This window comes from Salvelinus sp. IW2-2015, linkage group LG24, assembly GCF_002910315.2.
Source record: "Salvelinus sp. IW2-2015 linkage group LG24, ASM291031v2, whole genome shotgun sequence".
In the NCBI taxonomy this organism is placed as follows: Eukaryota; Metazoa; Chordata; class Actinopteri; order Salmoniformes; family Salmonidae; genus Salvelinus; species Salvelinus sp. IW2-2015.
This window is the reverse complement of record NC_036864.1, coordinates 5,675,378-5,698,153: the sequence shown is the minus strand read 5'-3', so window position 1 is coordinate 5,698,153 and position 22,776 is coordinate 5,675,378. Positions and strand designations below refer to the sequence as shown.

Sequence of the window (22,776 nt, the reverse complement as noted above, 5' to 3'; positions counted from 1 at the left end):
ATGCAGGAAATCTTATTTCAGTTTGTGGGAGCAGACATACCAGGGGGTTATTCAGGTATTCAGACAGGCCGTGGAACATCACTGGACAGTCAGGRAGAAATATTAAGTGTAGATCAGACAGCTCTGTAGCACATGAGAGATTCATGTCTACTCTATTCATTAAATGCTATATGTACCATTCAAAGACCCCATGTGAATATGTCTCAGCTGTTGTCTGCTCAAATCATGCCAAGCTGCTGGTGATGAGAGCTCTGGTCATCACTCACTACTGATGGAAGMGTTGCCAGAGGGCTTAGTGCACATGCACGCACACATCCACGTGCACGCCTTTAACGTGCTCAAACATCAAAACACTCAGGAGTCGCTCTCCCTCAAACAACCCTAGGCCCAAGCAAACACTTATTGTACGGTACATATCCTACTGTACAAAGGCTGGTCATATTTAACATCATACCTCACATCCATCCCACAGAAAACAGGAGAGCGTCGCTGTAAATATTAACATTTATTTGAGTGTACAATTTAATAGTCCATTATTCTTCCAACCTAATTTCTGAAGGTTTGAGGTCCATATATCCTGGATACTGAACAGTTTCACTAACCGTGAAAAACAGACAGAGCGATACTGTAAAAAACAGCATTGGTTCCCTTCCCCAATGAGAAAGCAGTATCCCTCCGTGTAGAGCCAGGTTAGCGTCAATGGTAGATGAGTGTTAGTGTAGTACACTGGTTCTGAAGGACAGTTTGTTAGTGAAACAGTTCAGATGTCATATTAAAAGTTGACTAAACTAATTCATCCTCAAGCTTTGCATCCGCACCGACCTGATTCAAACAAATAACTGTAGGCGGCTGGTTGCTACAGTAAAACAAATATGTTTGTAGAGTATACTGTAATGTAACTGATGAAACAAACCGAAACGCAGAGRAGACAGCTGTGTGTGTGTGTGATATCGGTAGCCTTTAAAGCATAACGTTGCAGATACTGCTCTGTATTCACCTACTGAGCCTCTTCTTTCAATTCGTGCAAAAATACAAACTCTGAGTAGATTTACCATCGACAGCGAATGGGACTAAATAATCCAACAGAGCTGATTTCGTAAGAAAATAAGAGAGTGCTAAACTAGGATTTTTGAACAAGTCAAAATGAAGTAAGAGAAGGGTATGAAAATAGTGTTCTCGATTTTTAACAACTATAACATMAAGGGCTCTGTCAGTTTGTTTATTTGTTCTCCCTCCAGGTCACTGACTGAACTCTGCAGATCAAGAGAAACCTGACATAAAAAAATGGTAATGCAGGAGAGAAGAACAACTTTACAGAAAGACAACATGACAAACCTTTACAGATTAAATGAGGTATTGCACAGAATAAAATTTAAAAAAAATAAGCATAAAGGCAACAAAAATATACAGCAAATTGATAAAACATTTACATTATCATTTGAATAAGATTTAGAAAAACAATTTAGGAACAATGTAGTTGTTTGGTCATAATTATCCGGGGGGGGGGGGGGTCACTAGTCATCCCACTCATCATCATCCTCAAAGTCCTCTTCCTCATCATCATCGTCATCATCATCTAGGGAGAGAGACACACAAACATAGAAAATACATTGGTATGAATATAACAGCAACCACTTATCTGATATATATATGTGTGTGTGTGTGTGTGTGTGTGTGTGTGTGTGTGTGTGTGTGTGTGTTGTGTGTACCAGAGGAGTGGATGGCTTTGCTCCTCTTCTGCATCACCTCCATCAGAGCCTCCTACGATGCCGGCTGAAGGAGTGGCGGGTCCTCCGACCCTGGTTCGTCAGTCACCTGGAACACACAGGAATACACACCAGTCAAACCGCTCCAGTATAGGGGAACGTGCATCTATATCACTAGGATAGGGGAAGTCTGAAGGGGCTGCATGGTCAAGTTGACGGCTGCATTGGTCGTACAGCAGCTCTGCGATACAGCCTCTGTAGAAGTCAGGCCATTCATACTTCCTGCGCTTCGCAGAGCTGCTGTAAAGGAAGATGTCAAGGAAGTGAGTTTTTGTTTATAGAGGACTTCCCGCCCCCACCTACCGTCAACCAAATCATGTCAATGCAGAGCTATACGGCCCAATACGGAGCCCTCTACATTGTTACAAAATTAGGAGGCGCACGGCGATGCGGTACAGAGCTCGATTAATCTCTGCAACTGCATCACCCCCAGTACGCAGCATCTGGGTCGCAACGCCGGAGCAATCACAAATGGGCTTTTAGTGGTTGAGGTAGGAGCTAGGGAACATGGGCATAGGGGTTAGAGTGTAGTGTATAAGGTAATGTCCACTCACAGCCTTGAGCTGTTTGCCCTGTCGTATCTGTTAGGAGACCGTCTCGGCCGGTGCTGGTGGAAACGGGCCTCTCCTTCTGCTCCACCTTCTTCAGCGGAGCCCCCTCCCTGATCTGGCTCAACAGGGCTGAGGGTTTACCAGCACCTCCACCCCCTCCATCAGCTTCCAGCAGCATGGGTGGGGGAGGAGGGCCGGGAGGCGGGGGGAGGGAGGGGTGCTCCGGAACCCATACCTGCTGGGGCGGAGGAGGGAGGCGGGGGAGGTGGGGCATGGGGAGCCAGGGAGGCATGCGAAGGCTGGGGAGGAGGGGGCAGAGGGCCTCTGGTTGGGGGTGGGGGTGGAGCTCCCATGCCTGTTCTGGAGGGGGGAGGTGGTGGTGGGCTGAGGTGGGCGCTCTGGAGGGGGGGGAGGGGGGAGGGTGCGCCCTTCCCCTGATGGGTGGGGGCGGGGGGCGGAGGTCTGGTGTGGGGGAGGGGTGGTGGTCCCCCTCTGGAAGGGGGGTGGGTGGGGGGGCTGGACCAGAGAGAAGATAAATTATTTTTGCATGGAATCGACTATTGCATATACACACACACACTGAGCCTACTGTACACTTCACAACATGCTTTCAATTCTAGAAGAACCTCAGGAGGAAAAGCAGCAATAAATACAGCTCAATTGCTGGTATGACAGCATGCAGTAATGACTGTAGTCACTAGGGACAGCTATGCTTCATGTTATTCTCCTCACCTAACCCAGAAACTCAAAACAAAAACTCTGTGGCAGCATAGCATTGACTAACATGACACTCTAAAGTCAAAAGGSAAACGTCTCGTCAGCACACTGCAAACTGACTCCTGGTCTGGCCCGTCAAGGTCGACATGTTAGATCCAGCCCGAGGTTGCACAGCTCCGRATCCACAACGCGTCTGCGATTCGTAGTGCTGATCTAGGCTCTTTCCATATAATCTCATTCATTATGATCTAGAAGAGGAAACTGAGCCTAGATCAGCACTCCCACTCAGACACTGTGGATAGAGACCCTGGTCTTCAAGGGCATCAGTCCTGAGGAACTCGAGGGCCTGAGTAGTGCACCCCTGTGTTAGACCAGGGATTCCCAAAACTCAGTCCTGGGAGCACATTTTTTGGTGTTTGCCCTAGCACTATGCAGCTGATTCAAATACACAAAGTTTAGGGCAACAAAACGTGCACACAGGACCCAGTTTGGGAAACGCCGTGTTCGACTTTGGGACAGAGATGGAACTACTCTTTTGTCCTCCAGAGGTCAGAGTTAGTCTATCAGACAGCTCCCAGTCAGGTTAATGCCACAGCAGCACCATGCAGAGATAAACCAACCTACCACACCACCTTGGAGGTGGAGGACCTGAGGAACACACGATGAACATTAGACTCCAGAGCACTAAACAATCTATATGGACACTATCACAGTTTAGGCTACAACTTGTTTGTCAGTCACTATGGATATTCTTCTGACAAAACACAGATCCTAAAGCCCTTCGTTCCCCCCCCACACACACACTCACACACCTTGTCTGCGGAGCTCGATCTTGACGGCCTCCACGCCTCCCTTCTTCTCGATGAAGTCATAGATGACCTTGGAGGTCTCCTTGTCCTTCAGCTGGGCCTCGGAGATGCCACACATGTCAAACAGGTTCTTTAGCTCCGGGTCTAGGTTGTTCAACTGGAGGAGAGAAGAGAACACTGGGTTGGAACCACACTGAAATACTGGGAAAGAAACTAAACAGGAATAGAACCCAATGCCGGGGCAGAACCACTATCAGTTAGAACTTCACTCAGCACTTCAATTGGTTAGAACCTCAATGAGTTGGAACGTCACAGGGATAAAAACATTACTCAGTTAGAAACACATGTCAGAGCTGGCGGTCTCATGTTCAGATAAACTGCTCTGATGTTGGCACCCCTGTTGTAAACAGCCCCTGCATCGCCACCTGGTGGRTGAGGGGAACTGTGCCAGGTTGGCACTGCCTAACCGGTAGAGTGGATTGAAGGCTGTGGGATTATATTCACACAGAACTAGATTACACAGGTTTATATCACATCTACTTTAAACCACTACTCTAGCTCTCTGGGCAGASACACAAAACAACAGCTTAGTTMKTGTAATTCAGGTTGTGTTCTTTTATGTAATGACTGCTTACTCCTTACTGCCGTGAGGGGTATTCTTTCCTGTGCCTGTRGAACCATGTTAAAACATCCTATATCTCTTTCTCTTAGACTCGCTCATCTCTCTCTCCACGTAAGTTCTCGAAAGTATTAAAGCTCTGAAACTCAAAATCATTGAAATCTTATTTTAGAAATGTCAACAAATCACCCGGTTCCCGTCTGTTCGYTGTGCGTGTGGAACACCACGCAATATAATTACTTATCATCCTTTTTTGGGAAACTACTGAATGGATTACGCAGAAACAGGTTTAGGATGTGAAATCTCCTTGTGTAACTCTGGGCTGGCAGTGACTTCTGCAGTGGGCAGAGATGAYAGATGTCATAATATTTCATATTTAGTTTGGAGGAGAATCATGTCTGACTAACACTARATCAGAAATAAACAGGTTCTGAGCCTGAGAACTGGTAAGGGGGATAAAAACACAACCCCCCCCTCTRCACTCCCCTCTTTCTCCCAGTAAWACACATCCTCAGAGAAACCATCCCACTGTCCAGGCCTACTGGTTTGAGTTTGCAAGAAAGGCATTTCACTGTAGTTGTGCATGTGACATTAACACTTGAAATGTCCCATACGTTATATGACAGAGGCTAGCTAGACCACCGCGTGAGAAGAGGCAGATCACAGGTCACATGGGATCTTCCCATACCATTAGAAGTAGGGGATGATTCTACGAGCCAGATGCTACAGTGTAGACAACAACATCTCCTCAGTKAGAACCCAGTCTGTCATACTCACATCGAAGCCTGTGTTGGGGTCCCAGCCGACGTGGCCAACGTGCCTGGAAGGAAACGCATGATCAGAGAGAGGAGTACAGAGCCTGAGGGAATGATCACAGACTACCTACTATACACACACACAACAAACCCGATACTCAGGGAATGAGAGAACACAGAGGAAGTGTAAACCCCAAAAATATAGCCAAGCTAGAAAGGTAACTCCAAGCACATTTTCACTYAGAGCAGCTGTTTCAACAAGGGTGAATCATGTGGCAAAAATGTATGTCTTGACTTGGACACTGCACCCTCCACACTGTCAGGCTTTGTAAAAGCACCTGTGAATAGGCTATGTCAGACACTCCAGAGACTGTAATTAGCTGAATATTAGGAGTTGAGAAATAAAGTTGGATAGAAAGATACTGCTAATTCAAAATGTGTTTATTCTGTTGTTGCTAGTGATATTCATAAAAACATTGAACATATATCACCCCCCCACAACATGGTGCTGCCACCCCCGTGCTTCATGGTTGGGACGGTGTTCTTCAGCTTGCAAGCGTCCCCCTTTTTCCTCCAAACATAACYATGGTGATTTTGGCCAAACAGTTCTAGTTTTGGTTCATCAGACCAGAGGACATTTCTCCAAAAAGTATGATCTTTGTCCCCATGTGCAGTTGCAAKCCGTAGTCWGGCTTTTCTTATGGCGGTTTTGGAGCAGTGGCTTCTTCCTTGCTGAGCGGCCTTTCAGGTTATGTCGATATAGGACTCGTTTTACTGTGGATARAGYTACTTTTGTACCCGTTTCCTCCAGCATCTTCACAAGGTCCTTTGCTGTTGTTCTGTGATTGATTTGCACTTTTCGCACCAAAGTACGTCCATCTCTAGGAGACAGAACGKGTCTCCTTCCTGAGCGGTATGACGGCTGAGATTTAATATTTGAGATCAGATGACCTGGCCTCCACTATCACTCAACCAAATTAAGATGGTTTGGGATGAGTTGGACTGCAGAGTGAAGGAAAAGCAGCCAACAAGTGCTCAGCACATGTGGGAACTCCTTCAAGACTGTCGGAAGAGTGTGCAAAGCTGTCAAGGCAATGGGTGGATACTTTGAAGAATCTAAAATATATTTTGATCTGTTTAAACCTTTTTCGGTTACTAGATGATTCCATATGTGTTATTTCATAGGTTTGATGTCTTCACTATTATTCTACAACGTGGAAAATAGTATCAAGAAAAACCCTTGAATGAGTAGGTGTGTCCGAACTTTTGACTGGTACTGTGTGTGTGTAATATATATATATATTTTTTTTATTCACGGGCCCCTGCCGTACCAGAGTGTGGACCCCTGGTTAAATACACCTGGTTTACACTACTTCAGTAAGCCAGTACTATAGTATTGACTACCACAGTGTCCTCGCATCAATCATGCCAGATACATATTACATGGGATTAGAAAAGTCCCATCAACTCTTTGCCACACATTAACACACGGCAGTATGGCTAGAGGTACTCCTCTATACATTAGCCGTGCAATACCCCCCAGATGACCCCAACGGGKCACATCCTAACTTGACATCACAGTGASMAACTAGATGTTCCCCACAAATCMAATGTGAGGATTCAACCCACACTGTGGGCTTGTGAATGACCCTTACTACTCAGGTGTCACAAAAAACAAAAAAGAGCAGAATTTAAAAACAAAATACACCTAAATGGAACAGAATATAACAGAATAGAGAGGAATAAATTAGAAAGAAATGGAATACTCACTGGAAGTTGCTGGGCGTTCCGATGTCTGCCTTGGTCAGCTTCTTGCCCTTCTTTCCCTTCACRTTCTTCTCCTTCTTGTTGTTGTTGAAGCTGCTGCTCACCATGTTGTTCATCTGCGAGGTGTGTCCGTGGAACCGGGACACAGTGTTGATCTCTGGGTTCTTGATGTCCACCGTGGCCATGGGCAGGGCCGGGCCTGGGGGGGGTGAACAGAAGAGAGTCAGAACTACTGTACCCACAATGCAACAGGRGCGGAGAGTCTTGGTCTGGGGGAGACCAGAGTCTGAGATCTAGGCAGTTTAACATACAGATTACAATAGAGACTTTTGACATTTCATTAAATGAGGTCTACTTCCATCGTTGACGCGTCCTCCTCCAATTAGTTCAATGAGAGGGCACACAGGGTGAGACAGTGGGTTGCCTTTTAACACCTGGAGAGTTCTGCCAACGCCACAACACCCTATCTGCTGCTGTGATCACTTTACATTCTCACTAAGCACTCCTCGTGTACAACCATCTCCTCTCCAATGCCTCCCATGAGGCTTAGGGGCAGTCAGAGAGATATGTCTGCTAACCAACGCACAGCAGACAAGAAAAACTACTACAACACTGACTGGATGAGACGTGTGTGGAATCCTCACACRGAATAATATTTGCCACTACCTGCGGCTCACACGTCCTGTGACACCCACACAGTGGTCAAACCAAACTGAATTCTATGGACATGAGTGTCRTGACTCCCGAGCCACCTACCTCTGTGGCTGGAGTCCCCACGGGGGCTCTTCCGGACCGAGGGCGAGACTGAGGGACTACAGTCACCGGGAGTTCRGTCCCCCTTCCTCCCCCCTCTGTCACCCTTACACACTCCGGCAGCTGCCATGTTGACGTCCAGCAGCATTTCGCCCACCACACCGCAGGCCTGGTCCCCGTGGCGTAGCGAGAGGCGGTTGGTAGGGTCCGAGGGGGGCGCATATAGTTCCTCCTGGGGAAGGATCAGGCAGTGGAGGGTGGAGAGACACCCTCCCGGATGGATCCCCCCCCCTCCTCCCCCCTCAGATAGGTCCTCAGAGGGAGAGGACAGGAAGGTGGTACAGAACATCCTCACAGAGCGATGGCGGCAGCATGGGGTGGGGTGGGCAAGACTAAGTGGTGCCCAGTCCTGGGATATAGCTTAAGAGTTCCACTGATCCAGAGATCTATAGGTCCCGAGAATCAGAGAGACATCCCGAGAGGAACACAGGGTGTGCGAGCCACAGAACTGGAGAACCAACTCCAGGATTTTCAGATCCAGAGAACCAGGTGGAGGAGCAACCAGAGAGATCAAGAGAGGAGACTGAGCAGGGTACGGACCAGACAGACAGCAGAGCCAGGCAGACTAAGACCCTCCGGCTAAGTGAGGTGCCTAGGGTTTGGGCAAATGCCACAGCAACAGCTGGCGCCGCCTCCAAACTGAGTACGCTCTCCTCCCCTTCACAACAGGGAGCACTGCCAGGTCCCAGCTCTCTGAGCCCGACTCTTTCCCATACCCTCTCATCCCTTCCCTTCTGCCCTTCTCCACCAGCGGGCCAAACCACACCCCCAACTCCAGCCCACCTCTAATCCCAYCAAATCACGATGATGCTGGATTTTACATAACCATTAATGCCCACTGCTAATCCACCATAATCCCTGAGGTTCTCTTAAACATGATGAATCTACACCAGAGAGAGGCTGMCTGGGTGGGTGAGAGACAGGAATCAAGAGACAGCATGGAGAAAGGAGGAGAGATGTGAGAAAAAGGGAGAGAGCGAGACGGGGTGAACGAGAGAGGGCATTCAAGGCAACAACAACTGGAACCTTCCGGGTGAACACAGTTAATTCCCCAGAGACTAGTGAGTCAGACCCAAACAAACACGGTACCACATCCATCTGCCCAACGTGGATCTGGCTGTGCCCTCTTCCTATCCACAAGGTCATTCTCACCTGTCATTACTGCAGACACTGGGACACCACAGACAAACTGCTGTYTGGCCACAGGCAGAACACACAATGCCAGATACACCGGAATGTTGTCTGTATGGGCAAAGCCCAAGCCATGGGCAAAGCCCCACTGCTACTCTAACTTCCGGCGTGGCATACAAAGCCCGCCCTCACGTCTCTCCTTCTCCACGTGAGTGAAACATTTAAAAGTGTTAACCCTCGCAAGGCTGCTGGCCCAGGTGGCATCCCTAGCCACGTCCTCAGAGTATGCGCAGACCAGCTGCCTGGTGTGTTTATGGACATATTCAAATCGCTCCCTATCCAAGTCTGTTGTCCCCACATTCTTCAAGATGGCCACCATTGTTCCTATACCCAAGAAGGCAAAGATGAACTAAATGACTACCGCACCGTAGCACTCACTTCTGTCATCATGAAGTGCATTGCGAGACTAGTCAAGGATCATATCACCTCCACCTTACCAGTGATGCAATTGCCATCACACTGCACATTCCCATCTAGACAAGGGGAATACCTAAGAATGTGAGAATGCTGTTCATTGACTACAGCTCAGTATTCTTACACCATAGTTCCCTCCAACGCATCATCAGGCCGGAGGCTTGATTACCAACAATGACGAGACAGCCTACAGGGAGGAGGTGAGGGCACGCCGAGCGTGGCTCCCCCAAGGCCATCAGACTGCTAAACAGCAATCACTAACTCAGAGGCTGCTGCCTACATGGAGACCCAATCACTGGCCACTTTAATAAATGGATCACTAGTCACTTTAAACAATTCCACTTTAATAAATGTTTACATATCTTACATTACTCATATCATATGTTCACTACCAGTCAAAAGTTTGGGGTCACTTAGAAAGGTCTTTGTGTTCCATGAAAACATACATGAAATGAGTTGCAAATTGAATAGGAAATATAGTCAAGATGTTGACTATAGGTTATAAATAATGATTTTTAATTGAAATTATAATTGTGTCCTTCAAACTTTGCTTTCGTCAAAGAATCCTCCCTTTGGAGCAATTACAGCCTTGCAGACCTTTGGCATTCTAGTTGTCAATTTGTTGAGGTAATCTGAAGAGATTTCACCCCATGCTTCCTGAAGCACCTCCCATAAATTGGATTGGCTTGATGGGCACTTCTTACGTACCATACGGTCAAGCTGCTCCCACAACAGCTCAATAGGGTTGAGATCCGGTGACTGTGCTGGCCATCCCATTATACACAAAATACCAGCTGACTGCTTCTTCCCTAAATAGTTCTTGCATAGTTTGGAGCTGTGCTTTTGGTTATTGTCCTGTTGTAAGAGGAAAGCACCATCCACAGGGTATGGCATGGCGTTGCAAAATAGAGTGATAACCTTCCTTCTTCAAGATCCCTTTTACCCTGTACAAATCTCCCACTTTACCACCACCAAAGCACCCCCAGACCATCACATTACCTCCGCCATGCTTGACAGATGGCATCAAGCACTCCTCCAGCATCTTTTCTGGGTCTCATGAATGTTCTTTGTGATCCGAACACCTCAAATTTAGATTTCTGTCCATAACACTTTCTTCCAATCTTCCTCTGTCCGGTGTCTGTGTTCTTTTGCCCATCTTAATCTTTGATTTTTATTGGCCAGTCTGAGATATGGCTTTTTCTTTGCAACTCTGTCTAGAAGGCCAGCATCCCGGTGTCACCTCTTCACTGTTGATGTTGAGGCTGGTGTTTTGTGGGTACTATTTAATGAAGCTGCCAGTTGAGGACTTGAGGCATCTGTTTCTCAAACTAGACACTAATGTACTTGTCCTCTTGCTCAGTTGTGCACCGGGGCAACCCACTCCTCTTTCTATTCTGGTTAGAGACKGTTTGCGCTGTTCTGTGAAGGGAGTACTACACAGTGTTGTACGAGYTCTTCAGTTTCAGTTTTCAGCTGTTCTAACATAATCGCAAAAGAGTTTAGTGATCAATTAGCCTTTTAAAATGAGAAACTTGGATTAGCTAACACAACGTGCCATTGGAACACAGGAGTGATGGTTGCTGATAATTGGCCTCTGTACTCCTATGTAGATATGTAAAAAAAAAAAATGTTTTAACAAATTATCAGCCGTTTCCAGCTACAATAGTCATTTACAGCATTAATGTCTACACTATTTCTGATCAATTTGATGTTATTTTAAATGGACAAAACATTTGCTTTTCTTTCAAAAACAGGGACATTTCTAAGTGACCCCAAACTTTTGAACGGTAGTGTATATACTGTATTTRATACCATCTATTGCACCTTGCCTYTGCCGCTCGACCATCGCTCAWCCATATATTTATATGTACATATTCTCATTCACCCCTTTTAGATTTGTGTGTATTAGGCTGTAGTTGGGGAATTGTTAGATTACTTGTTTGATATTACTGCACRGACGGAACRAGAAGCACGAGCATTTCGCTACGCTCGCATTAACATCTGCTAACCATGTGCACGTGACCAATACAATTTGATTCGAGCAACCCTCAGGGGACAGGATAGGTCTAGGCCGCGCCATGTAAAAACATCACCCTCAGCAATCTGTTTACAGGTCACTGCTGTGATGAAGAGAAAATGTCACAAATTCTGACCTCCCCCTTTCCTCTACCCCCTCACCACAACTCCTTCCGTTCCACATAGCCATTGCTATGACTGTTAGGGGACTGGGGTAGTGTGAGTGCTGTGAAGTAACTAACATTAGCAGCTGAATTAAATCCTCTTAGCCTAATTAAGCAGAGCAGGGGTTGACACTGTCTGTCCACCTAGTCAGACCAGTACAAACACTATGGGGAGCCYGGCAGAGCAAACTAGCTTTGAAGTKCAATAGTATGCACTGTTGCCAAGCGATGCCAAGGAGTGCTATGAAAGTGTGCCACTGTACTGTTCCACAACAGCATCTCTAAATGCTAAACAGCAAACATGACCAGGTCAGAGCATCTCTAAAGACCTTTTGACTGCTATAGTATCTGTACAATTGGGAAAGCTCTGGTACCAAGTGACATGAACCGTATCACCCCCAGCCTGTCTGGGTACTGATGAGGGTATTTGAGAATGAGATGCCGCTTTTATATATAACCTTGTAGAGTATATATAACCTTGTAGAGTATATATATATATATATATATCTCTTATCTATAGCTAAGTGATCTACTGTGGATGTAGGCTGATTATTCATATGGCCTGGTTTGGAGTGTAAGTGTTGTTACAGGTTTGGTATTTTAAGATTGAAGGGAGGGATCGGCTCAACGTCCCTGTGGAACTGGCTTTCTGGAGAGTGTGTGTGTGTGTGTGTGTGTGTGCAGAATACCTAAGCATGTCCTGTAAAGTGGATCTATGTACGTAGAAATTGCCTCTCACTACTGATGCTACAGTCAGATATACAGTACAGTACTTCCATGCCCCTTTTGGTTAAGATTAAGACTGGGGATAGGGCATCTGTTAGTTAGGGGCTTGGGAGAGGTGTTAACTCCAAGACCCTGCTATCAGTAGATTATCCAATGGCTTTACACTGGAACCATTCAATCAAAGCCCTGTGGGGAAGTCAGGGAGTGACTATTGTGTTTGTGGAGGAATATTTTAAGTCAAATAATTTCTGGGTTGTTTGAAAGCGTAGTGTCCACATCAATTTCTGATTAAAATAAAAAAAAGATTCTCAAAAAAAAAAACACCCGAGTGAATTTCATGAAGGACCTACCATTTTGACCTGGAGGGTCACGTCTTTTTTCTGTAAAACAAAATGTATAGAATTAAACTCCCGTATCTTGCCGTGTGTTAGTGTTAGTGAAAGGGAGAGGTAAAGGATTGGTATGGAGTTACAGGTGACTGAAGTGTACGGATCAAAGAGGAACTCTTCTGCAAGGGGGGGGGGGGACAGAGTTAGTTTATAAGCAGGATGGGTGTGTGTGTGTGTGGATTAATCGTCAAGCGCAGGTGTACGAGTTAGTGATTTACCAGAACGATCACAGGCAGACTGACAAAACGGAGCTCAAATCTAAGAGTCGAGGACCATGATCCATACAGAGACTGCATAGACTCTTGCTGGTTTGGGACAGAGGGCAAACAGTCCTGACCTTGTTATTATAGCAAGCTGATCTCCAGGAGCACTTCAAAAGAGAGGCATGGAAGAGCACTGTTGCCCCTGGACACTGATCTTAGCTGATCAGGCACGTTTATGTTAGGATTAGAGGTCGGCTGATTAATTAGGTCCGATTTCAAGTTTATAACAAATCGGTAATCAGCATTTTTGGACGCCGATTATGGCCGATTACCGAAAAATCATAATTGGTCGACCTCTAGTTAGGATTTCAGAGAGGGTAAAGCTGATTCTAGATCCGCTCCCCTTCTACCGGAGYTAATGGTGGTCCAGAGAGAGAGTGTAGAGAGAGAGAGAGAGGAGAGAGAGCTGTCAATTGAACAATTAGGAAGTAAAGGAGATGGCATAGAAAGAAGGTGAGATCCATACATCTCAAAATTGAGAGGATCTGTCCAATCATTAGCAGACCAGGCTGAGGTCAGCGGAGAGATGGTTTTAACAGAGGTCTGAGGTCAGTAGAATCAAAGATGGCGTCAGTAGGTAGTAGTCACCAGATTTTCTCTGTCGTCTCCCCAGCAGGTCCCCCACGGCGACCCGGAAATGCTTGGCCTCCTCCTCGCTTGCGAAGTTCAGTCCCATCTGGCACGACTACACACACACATCACCGATGCAACGCCCACACGACAATACGCACACCCACAAACGCAGAAAGTGGAATGTCATAAGAATGAACGACACACGCAAGCTTGAAAAGAAAACACACACAAGGCAGGTTTTGACATAAACATGACCGATTCATGTGAAAGGACTTGGCTGGAGCAAGAGACATCAAGTACATAGAGAAAGGTATAACTCACATCTCCTGCGAACGTGAAGAAGTAAGATTTGGAAACGGTGAATTGCGAAGTTGTTGTAGAGCTCCTGCTCGAACACGGTTACCCTCCGTGAGAGAGAGAGAGAGAGAGAGAGAGAGAGGAAGAGTGATGTTTATTGTCACATAACACGGACAATGAGTGAATGTTTTTAAGGGTCACCTATAGTAGTACGGCACCTCGGAGCAAATTAATGGATTAAGTGCCTTGCTCACAGGGCAACATCAACAGATTTAGTGTGTGGTGGTGTGTGTGAGTGTGTTCTCTCATCTCTATAGTGGACAAGTCCGTGCTGCCTGTCCCGAGCTGGTCTGTGGTTTCCTGTGTGAACTAAATCCACCTTGAGTCGAACCCCCTGATAAATAGGATCGCGTGCTGGTTTTGTCTTTGATCCAGACAAGGCCACCCACAGCACTCTGGGTTCAGGCTGACGTTCCCTGTCTGCTGCATATACCGCACACCGCAGAACACACGACTGGCAAGAGAGCGCAGACAGAGAGGGACATGAGAGCGGACAGAGAGGCGTAACAAGAGCGAGAGACACGAGAGCGAGACAGAGGCGAGAGAGACAGAGAGCGGACCGAGAGCGAGCAGAGACAGCGAGCGAGAGAGACGAGAGCGAGAAGACCGAGCGCGAGAGAGACACAGAGAGAGAGAGAGAGACAAACCGAGAGAGAGAGAGAGACCAGAGAGAGAGAGAGAAGACACAAGAGTAGAGCGACGAGAGAGCGAGACAGAGAGGAACAGAGAGCGAGACAGAGACAGGGAGAGCGAGACAGGAGAGCGAGACATGAGAGCGAGAAGACAGAGCGGAGACGACAGGAGAGAAACGACGAAGAGACAGAGAGCGAGAGAACAGAGAGCAGAGGACAGCAGAGCAGAGACAGAGAGCGAGAGAGACAGAGGCGATAGAGACAGAGAGCGAAGAGAGACAGAAGCGAGAGAGACAGAGCAGCGAGAGAGACAGAGTAGCGAAGCAGACAGAGAGCGAGAGAGACAGAAGGAGAGAGAACAGAGAAGCGAGAGAGCAGGAGACGAGAGAGACAGGAACAGAGAGACGAGAGCAGAGAGAGATGACAGAGAGAAGAAAGATCAGAGAGAGAGACACAAGAGAGAGGAGAGCAGAGAGAGAGACAGAGAGAGAGACAGAGAGAGACGCAGACAGAGGCAGACAGAGAGCGAGACAGAGAGCGGGACAGAGAGCGAGACAGAGGTCACAAGGGGTTAATGAAGGATGTGATGAGAGTATAGTACCCCTAATACAAGGGATGAAGACACTAACTAAGTCGCTCTGGATGAGAGCGTCTGCTGAATGACTGAAATGTCAAATGGATGGAATAGGGATTTAACTGAGACCCACAGACTGTCTATGTTTTACAGTAAAGCAGTGTTGGTCTCCCTTTAAAAATATATATAAATATAAAAAATATTTTTAAAAAAGGTATTCGACCCCAATGGAATCACCTTTCTGGTTTAAAAGTTACACTCAAGGACCCAAGTAAACACAATATCAGGCCGATTTCTGCAACAACTAAGAGCGTTGAAGAGCGTGGCTAAACTTCTCTGCTGTTTTGGTCCCGTAGCGGTCATGCTGAAACGTTGTGAAGCGCACCTGTGCACTGAGCAGTCAGTCYTACTCTGACTGCGCAAACATTTTGCATCGCGCTCATCTCAAAGTCTGCGGATCTGCTCAGGGCAACCTCATCTCGCCAAGTCGACCTTTAAATAAAAGGTCAGAAAATAAGGTATGCGCAGAAACACTACCGCAGAGGTGTGACAGCACTGGCAGAGTTTAGACTGCCGCAGCTCAGTTCATTTCTCAGCAGGAATAAAGTCACCCTGTCCTCATGTGTGCGTACGTGTGCCAGTACTGTCCTCTGTATGGCTTACTGACGACATCTAGGCAGTCTCCTCACGCAGGACGGTAAAAGTAGCCTGCCAAGCTGCCAATAAAGTGGCGAACACACTCTGTCACTTACTTATAGTAATGAGAAGAGGACAGGAAGGCTGGCCTGTCATAACTTGTCTTTATTGTTGGCAGCAGTGTCTCTCTTARCGTAACAGCCTCTACGCCCTTCTCTATCGGACCGAGCTGTATCACACTGCTGACTGACTAGACCGTAGCCACGTCAGTCATGCATCCAGACCTGTAAGCAGGAGGAGGAGGCCGTCTCAGGAAGCAGTGGTTACCAAGTGAATCTGCTGCAGCAACGCCAACAAATGTCCTCCGCTCTCTGAAGAGAACTCGTGAAGCTAAAGGGCTAGCTCAAACAGAGACAACTGGAGAGTTATTGCCAAGTTATTGCCAGTTATTGCCAACTGGAGAGTTATTGCCACATCAGTCTTAGACTGATGTGGCCAGGCCTTCCTTCCATGCCCATTATGTGTGATCCTGCTGGGGCAGACAGGCCTGCAGCAGGACCCTCTGACTAGGCAGGGATGGATGTCAGGCTCCACTACACAGACTCAAGATCAGGGCCCGGTTTCCCGATACAATAATTTATGCTTCACAAGTTTTTTTACAGCCCAAACCAAAACAGCAGGCAGATATGTGTAATTTGCAAACATTCTGAGGCAGAGCAAAAATATAATGTTGCTGACGACATGGGCTTTGGTAGGATTAATCACCGACGGCTAGGCATAGCCTATAGTGAGGTCAGAGACCGTTGAGTATTGTTCCAGGACAACAACCTTCCCTCAACTCAGCAAGACAAAGGAGCTTGATTGTGGACTACAGGAAATGGTGGCGGAACCAAACCCCCACCACATCATGGGGCTGTAGTGGAGCGGATTGAGAGCGTCTAAGTTCCTCAGATTCCACGTTACTTAAGGGAATTACCATGCCCCAGATCCTCAAAAAGCTTATTTTTACATCTGAGCATGCACCATTAAGACATCTGACTTGGTTGATGTCACCGCTTGTACGGCAACTGCAGGCACCCGATCACGACAGAGGGTGTAATAAGCCCAGGGGCGGCAGGGTAGGCCTAGCAGGTAGGACTGACTAGTATCCCCCTTACCCTTTCCTCAACTGGGGCCGAGCTCCCTGCCGTTTAGTACCTCTAATTACCAGTCGGTTCGGAGGAAGCGCCCTAAAAATGTCAAATGGTCCAAAGGCTACAAGCTTATAACTAGTGCAACAAGTTGCAACATACAGGATCTGAAAAAGCTTCTTTTACCCCAAGAATACAACTGTCTGAACAATGGCTCCAAATAGTCCTCACTCAAATGGCTACTCAGTACTACCTGCATTGCCTTCTTTTTTAATTCCAACTCTTCCTTGCACTGACCACTGCACACCCCATACTGGACTCTACCCACCCACACACTGGACCTCTACCCCACACTGACTTCTACCACCCATCACACTTGGACTCTTACCCATCACTGTGACTCGTACCCATCACTGACTTTCTACCTACCTCACACTGGCGACTACCCACACTGGACTCACCCACACTGGACTCTACCCACACTGTGACTCTACCCACACTGACTCTACCCACCACTGGACACTCTAAACCCACCACTGACACCCAACACACTACATACCATAGGACACGCTTGCAAAACTCACGCACACACACACTTTCACACACACGCTCTGCTACAGCTCAGTCTATCATCTATCCAGTTCCCCAGTCACGGTTTACCCCTTGCCTATACAGTGACTTTGACTTATTCAACATTTTATTGTGTTAGACTAATTCAAAAATGTCATTAAATATATATTCTCACCCATCTACACACAATAACCCATAATGACAAAATGAAAACTTGTCTTTAAACATTTTTGCAAATGTATTGAAAAAATTAAACCCCAAAATATCTAATTTAACATACAGTTTGAAGTCAGAAGTGTTACATACCTTAGTTGAGTCATAAAAACTCATTTTCAACCACTCCACAAAATTTCTTGTTAACAAACCATATATTTGGCAAGTCGTTATACAATCATGTTTCCAACAATGTTGACAGACACATTATTTCACGTATAATTCACTGATCACACTCCAGTGGGTCAGAAGTTTACATACACTAAGTGGACTGTGCTTTAAACAGCTTGAAAAATGCCATAAAATTGATGGCCATGGCTTTAGAAGGCTTCTGATAGATGCTAATGACATCACTGAGTGGATGTGATGTATTTCAAGGACCACCTTCAAAACTCCACTGCCTCTTTGCTTTGCCATCATGGGAAAATCAAAAGAAAATCAAGCCAAGACCCCCCAAAAAAAATGGTAGAACCTCACACAAGTCTGGTTCATCCTTGGGAGCCAATTTCCAAAAGCCTTGTAAGGTACACAGTTCATCTGTTACAAACAATGTACGTCAAAGTTACAAACACTCATGGACCAGCCAAGCCCGTCATCATTTACCGCTCACGAAGGAGTACACGTTCTGTTCCTAGAGAAGAATGTACTTTGGTGCGCAAAAGTGCAAACTCAATCCCGAACAAACAGCATAAGAGATCCTTGTGAAGATTGCTGGATAAACATGTACAAAATCAATATTATCCACAGTTAAAACGAGTCCTTATATCGACATTTAACCTAAAGCTGTCCTCAGCAAGAACTGAAGCCTACTTGCCCTCCAAAACCACCATAAAAAAAGCCCAGGACTACGGTTGCAACTTTTTCACAGACCATTACTTTTTTTGGAGACTATTCCTCGTGTCTATGAAAAAACAAAAATAGAACTTTTGGCCAAATGTACCTACGTATGCTTTGGAGAAAAAGGGGGAGGCTTGCAAGCGAAGAACACCATTCCCAAACCGCGAAGCAAGGGTGTGCAGCATCATGGTTGCTGGGGGTTCTTTCTCCAGCAAGAGGGCTGGTTGCACTTTCACACAAAATAATGGCACTCTGAGGATGGAAAGATTACGTGGGATGATATTGAAGGCAACATCAAGACATCAGTCTCAGGAAAGTAAAAGCTTGGTCGCTTAATGGTCTTCCAAAGGACAATGACCCAAGCATACTTCCAAAGTTTGTGCCCAAAATGGCTTTAAAGAACAAGTCAAGTTATTGAAGTGGCCATTCAAAGCCCCGAACCTCATCTTATAGAAAAATTTTTGGCATAACCTGAAAAAGTGTGTGTGACAAGGAGGCCTTACAAACCTGTCTGAGTACACCAGCTTGTCAAGGATAATGGGCCAAAATTCACTCCAAATATTTGGGGAAGCTTGTGGAAGGCTACCCGAACATGTTTACCCACAAGATAAACAATTTAAAGCAATGCTTACCCAAATTACTAATTGATGTATTGTAAAACTTCTGACCCACTGGGAAATGTGATGAAAGAAATAAAAGCTGAAAATAAATCATCTCTACCACAATATTCTACATTTCCATCTTAAAATAAAGTGTTGATCGTAACTGACCTAAGAAGGAATTTTACTAGGAAATAAATGTAAGAATCGTTTGAAAAAACTGAGTTTAAATGTATCTTGCTAAGTTGTATGTCATCTTCTGATCTTTCTAAATGTAAGTATTCCACACCCCTGATCAATCATTTTAGAGCACCTTTGGCATCAATTACACTATTGAGTCTTTCGGGTAAGTCTCTAAAAGCTTTGCAACACCGTTAGTTGATTGCAATCATTTTTCCTATTATTATTTTCAAAAATTCTTCAGCTCAAATTGGTTGATATCATTTGCTAGACAAACATTTGAGGCATGTCATAGATTTTTCAAGTGATTTAAGTCAAAACTAACTTGGCCACTCAGAACATCATTTCTTTACTGGATAGGGCAACTCCTATTTTAGTATTTGTAATATTGTTTTTGCGTCAATTGTCATATAGATACAAAGTGAATTTCTTCCCAGTGTCTCTTGGTGCAATTAAGCAGACTGTTACAGGTTTTCCTCTAGGATCTTTGCTTGTGCTTTAGCTCATTCCTCGTTGTTTACGAAGCATGTGACAAATAGAATTTTGATCATAATAAATGTATTTCAATAACTCCGACTTAAAATATATGATATGTTAACATGTTAGCCCTATTTACACTATATATACTATATATATATATATTAGACAAAAGCAGACACCCCTTCAATGAGTGGCTTCGGCTACTTCAGCCACACCCGTTGCTGACAGTTGTCTAAATAAAAACTAGCCACAGCCATGCAATCTCCATAGACAAAACAATGTCAGTAGAATGCCCGTACTGAAGAGTCAATGACTTTCAAACGTGCACCGTCATAAGTATCCAACGCTTTCAACAAAGTCAGTTTGTCAAATTTCTGCCCTGCTAGAGCTTCCCCGCGCAACTTGTAAGTGCTGTTATTGTTGGAAGTGAAACTTCTAGAGAGCAAACAAGTGTTCTCAGCCACAATAGTTAGGTTAGGACACACAAGTTACAGAACGGGACCACCGGGTGCTAAAGCACATAAACATCATTGTCATGGTGCAACCACTCACACAGAGTCCCAAACTACCTCTGGAGAAACATCAGTCACAATAACTTTATTTTTGACTGAATTACTTTGTGAAATTGTGTTTCCTGCCGTAGGTCAGTTCCGCTCACACAAGCTTAAAGATCACACGCGCAATGTGTCTAGCATTGGCTGGAAGTGTTAAAGCTCGCCTAGCATGCTCTGGAGCAGTGGAAACGAAATCTGGTTTGGTGATGCCAGAAACTATCTACCTGCCCCATGGCATTAGTGCCAACGTAAGTAATATATTCAAGTGGAGATAGCAATATATAGTCTGTGTGCTGTTTTTCATGGCCTTGGACTAGTCGCCCTTAGTTCAGTGAAGGGAAATCATTAATCTCATCAATACAATACATTCTAGATAATTCAGGTGCTTCCAACTATGTGCAATCAGTTTGGTGAATCCCTTTCCTTTTTCAGCATGACAATGCCCTCATGCCAAACGAATTCCATTTTAATCAGAAATGGTTTGTTGAGATCGGAGTAGGAAAACTTGACCTGGCCTGCACAGAGCCCTGACCTCAACCCCATTTGAACACCTTTGGATGAATTGGAACGTCCTGACTGCGAGCCAGCCCAATCGCCCAACATTCAGTGCGCTCGCACCATCATTAATGGCTCGTGCTCGAATGAAAGCAAGTTCCAAGCATCCAGCAATGTTCAACATCTAGGGGAAGCCTTCAGTAGAGTGAGGCTGTTTTTTTATTTGCTCAGCAAAGAGATTCCTCAACTCCATATTAAGCTCAATATTATCTGAATGAGATGTTCTCGACGAGCTAGCATGTCCACATACTTACATGACCAAAAGTTATAATTTAATGCAGTTCATCTCCGGTTTCATTTATCCTTCACTTGTTTGTAACAATTGCAATAATATTTGCTCATTTTAACTGTGTTCTTTAAGTTTATTCTTTGTATCACAATTAGACAGATAAACATCTTGATTCTTATGTTTTAGTCAGAGATCTTTCTTGAGTGAAGTGACGAATGAAGTGAAAAAACGACTCACTTAGCTTTTTACGATGGTCTGAGGCATCCTGGTATTATAACGAGCGCTTTTCTAGTGCCAACCTTCCAGTAACAACGGTTTTGTGAAACAGCACAGAATTTACCTACGCTCCTACGAAGTTCTAACGGTGAACTTACCTTTAAATGCTTTTGGGATAACGGAAGCCCAGGTTCTTCCCATGTTTACGTAGCCTCGCTCGCAAGGGGTTTTCAGCCCATTTACCCTGCAGAAAAGCAAGCAGGAGCATTAAAGTTGTAAACACAAGTTACTAGAAACCTGTAGCTCAAACACACACAGATGCTGCATGTAGGGCTGTTCATGCATGTCTGTTACATGAAGCTTTCTAGCCTACGATTTCAAAGAAAGCCAATATCTGGTCTTGCTCATCTAGTTGGGCTGTGCTCACATACAGTGCTACCGCTTTAAGGTCACAAAGCTGAGCTGTATCATCCATCAGTGCTCTCCAGACTCTGATCACCTACTTGCTATCCAGAACGAGCCCGCTGGCCACAGGTAAGCACCCGAGTCCAGTACATCATCAAAAGACTCGCCATTGCACCACTCTCCAGGCTGCTTGTAGCTAGCTACACACTACGCCAGTGGACTGTAGAGCTCACAGGGGAAACAAACAGGAGTTGTATATGTGACAGTAAACTCTCATTCATCCATGTCTGACAGTAATTTTCCCATTTAGCTAAAAAGTGCTGATGAGGAAATGTGGTGGGGTGGTTTTAACTCAGAAAAATATCTGATGGGTATACAATTTCTCCAGCTTGTAGTTTTCGAAAGTAGTATGAGACTTTGTTGAGTAGTAGTAGGATTAATACAGACATATTCGGAGTGATTTGAGTGCCGTGTGTCCCAGAGCTAGGTGCTTGTTAAGTGAGTCTGGCCCCAGAGCAGGGTGGTTAAGTTATTGTAGGCTCGTGTATGGCCCATTATCATGGCTGGTAAGTGTTTGATGGCCGATGTCCCAGAGCAGTGCTTTGGTATGGTTTTCTAGCCGATGTGCCCTAGCATGCTTTCATGGTTTTTTTTTGGTTAAGTGGAGGCTCGATGTGCCCAGTGCAGGTGCTTGTTAAGGTGGATGGGCCGATAGCCCAGATCAGGCTTGGTAGTGTATTTGTAGGCCTCATGCCCAGACAGGCTGTATAAGGGTTTTCGAGCGAGGTTCCAAGCCAGGGCGGGTTAACTGGGCGCCAGAATCCCCAGAGCAGGGCTGGTAATGGGACGCCGATTTGGATCCCAGAGCAGGGCTTGTTAATGGTGACCCTCTCGATTGTTCCTCACTCCAGGGCTCTCGTTGTACTCGCTCTCTGTCTCGCGTCACTCTGCGCTCTTCGCTCTCCATGTTCGCCCTGTCTGAAACAGTCGCTTGTATATATTCGTGCGGCCGAGGCCTTGGTAAGATAAGCGCTCAGGGTATAGCCATTGACATGCATGGATCCTTCTCTTCTCTG

The 22,776-nt window shown here is 45.7% G+C and overlaps 1 pseudogene; it reads right to left on the bottom strand.

The window, feature by feature from the left end:
- Nucleotides 1-490: 490 nt before the first annotated feature.
- LOC111951337 (actin nucleation-promoting factor WASL-like) overlaps nt 491-22,776 on the bottom strand; it is a 31,639-nt pseudogene continuing 9,353 nt past the window's right edge.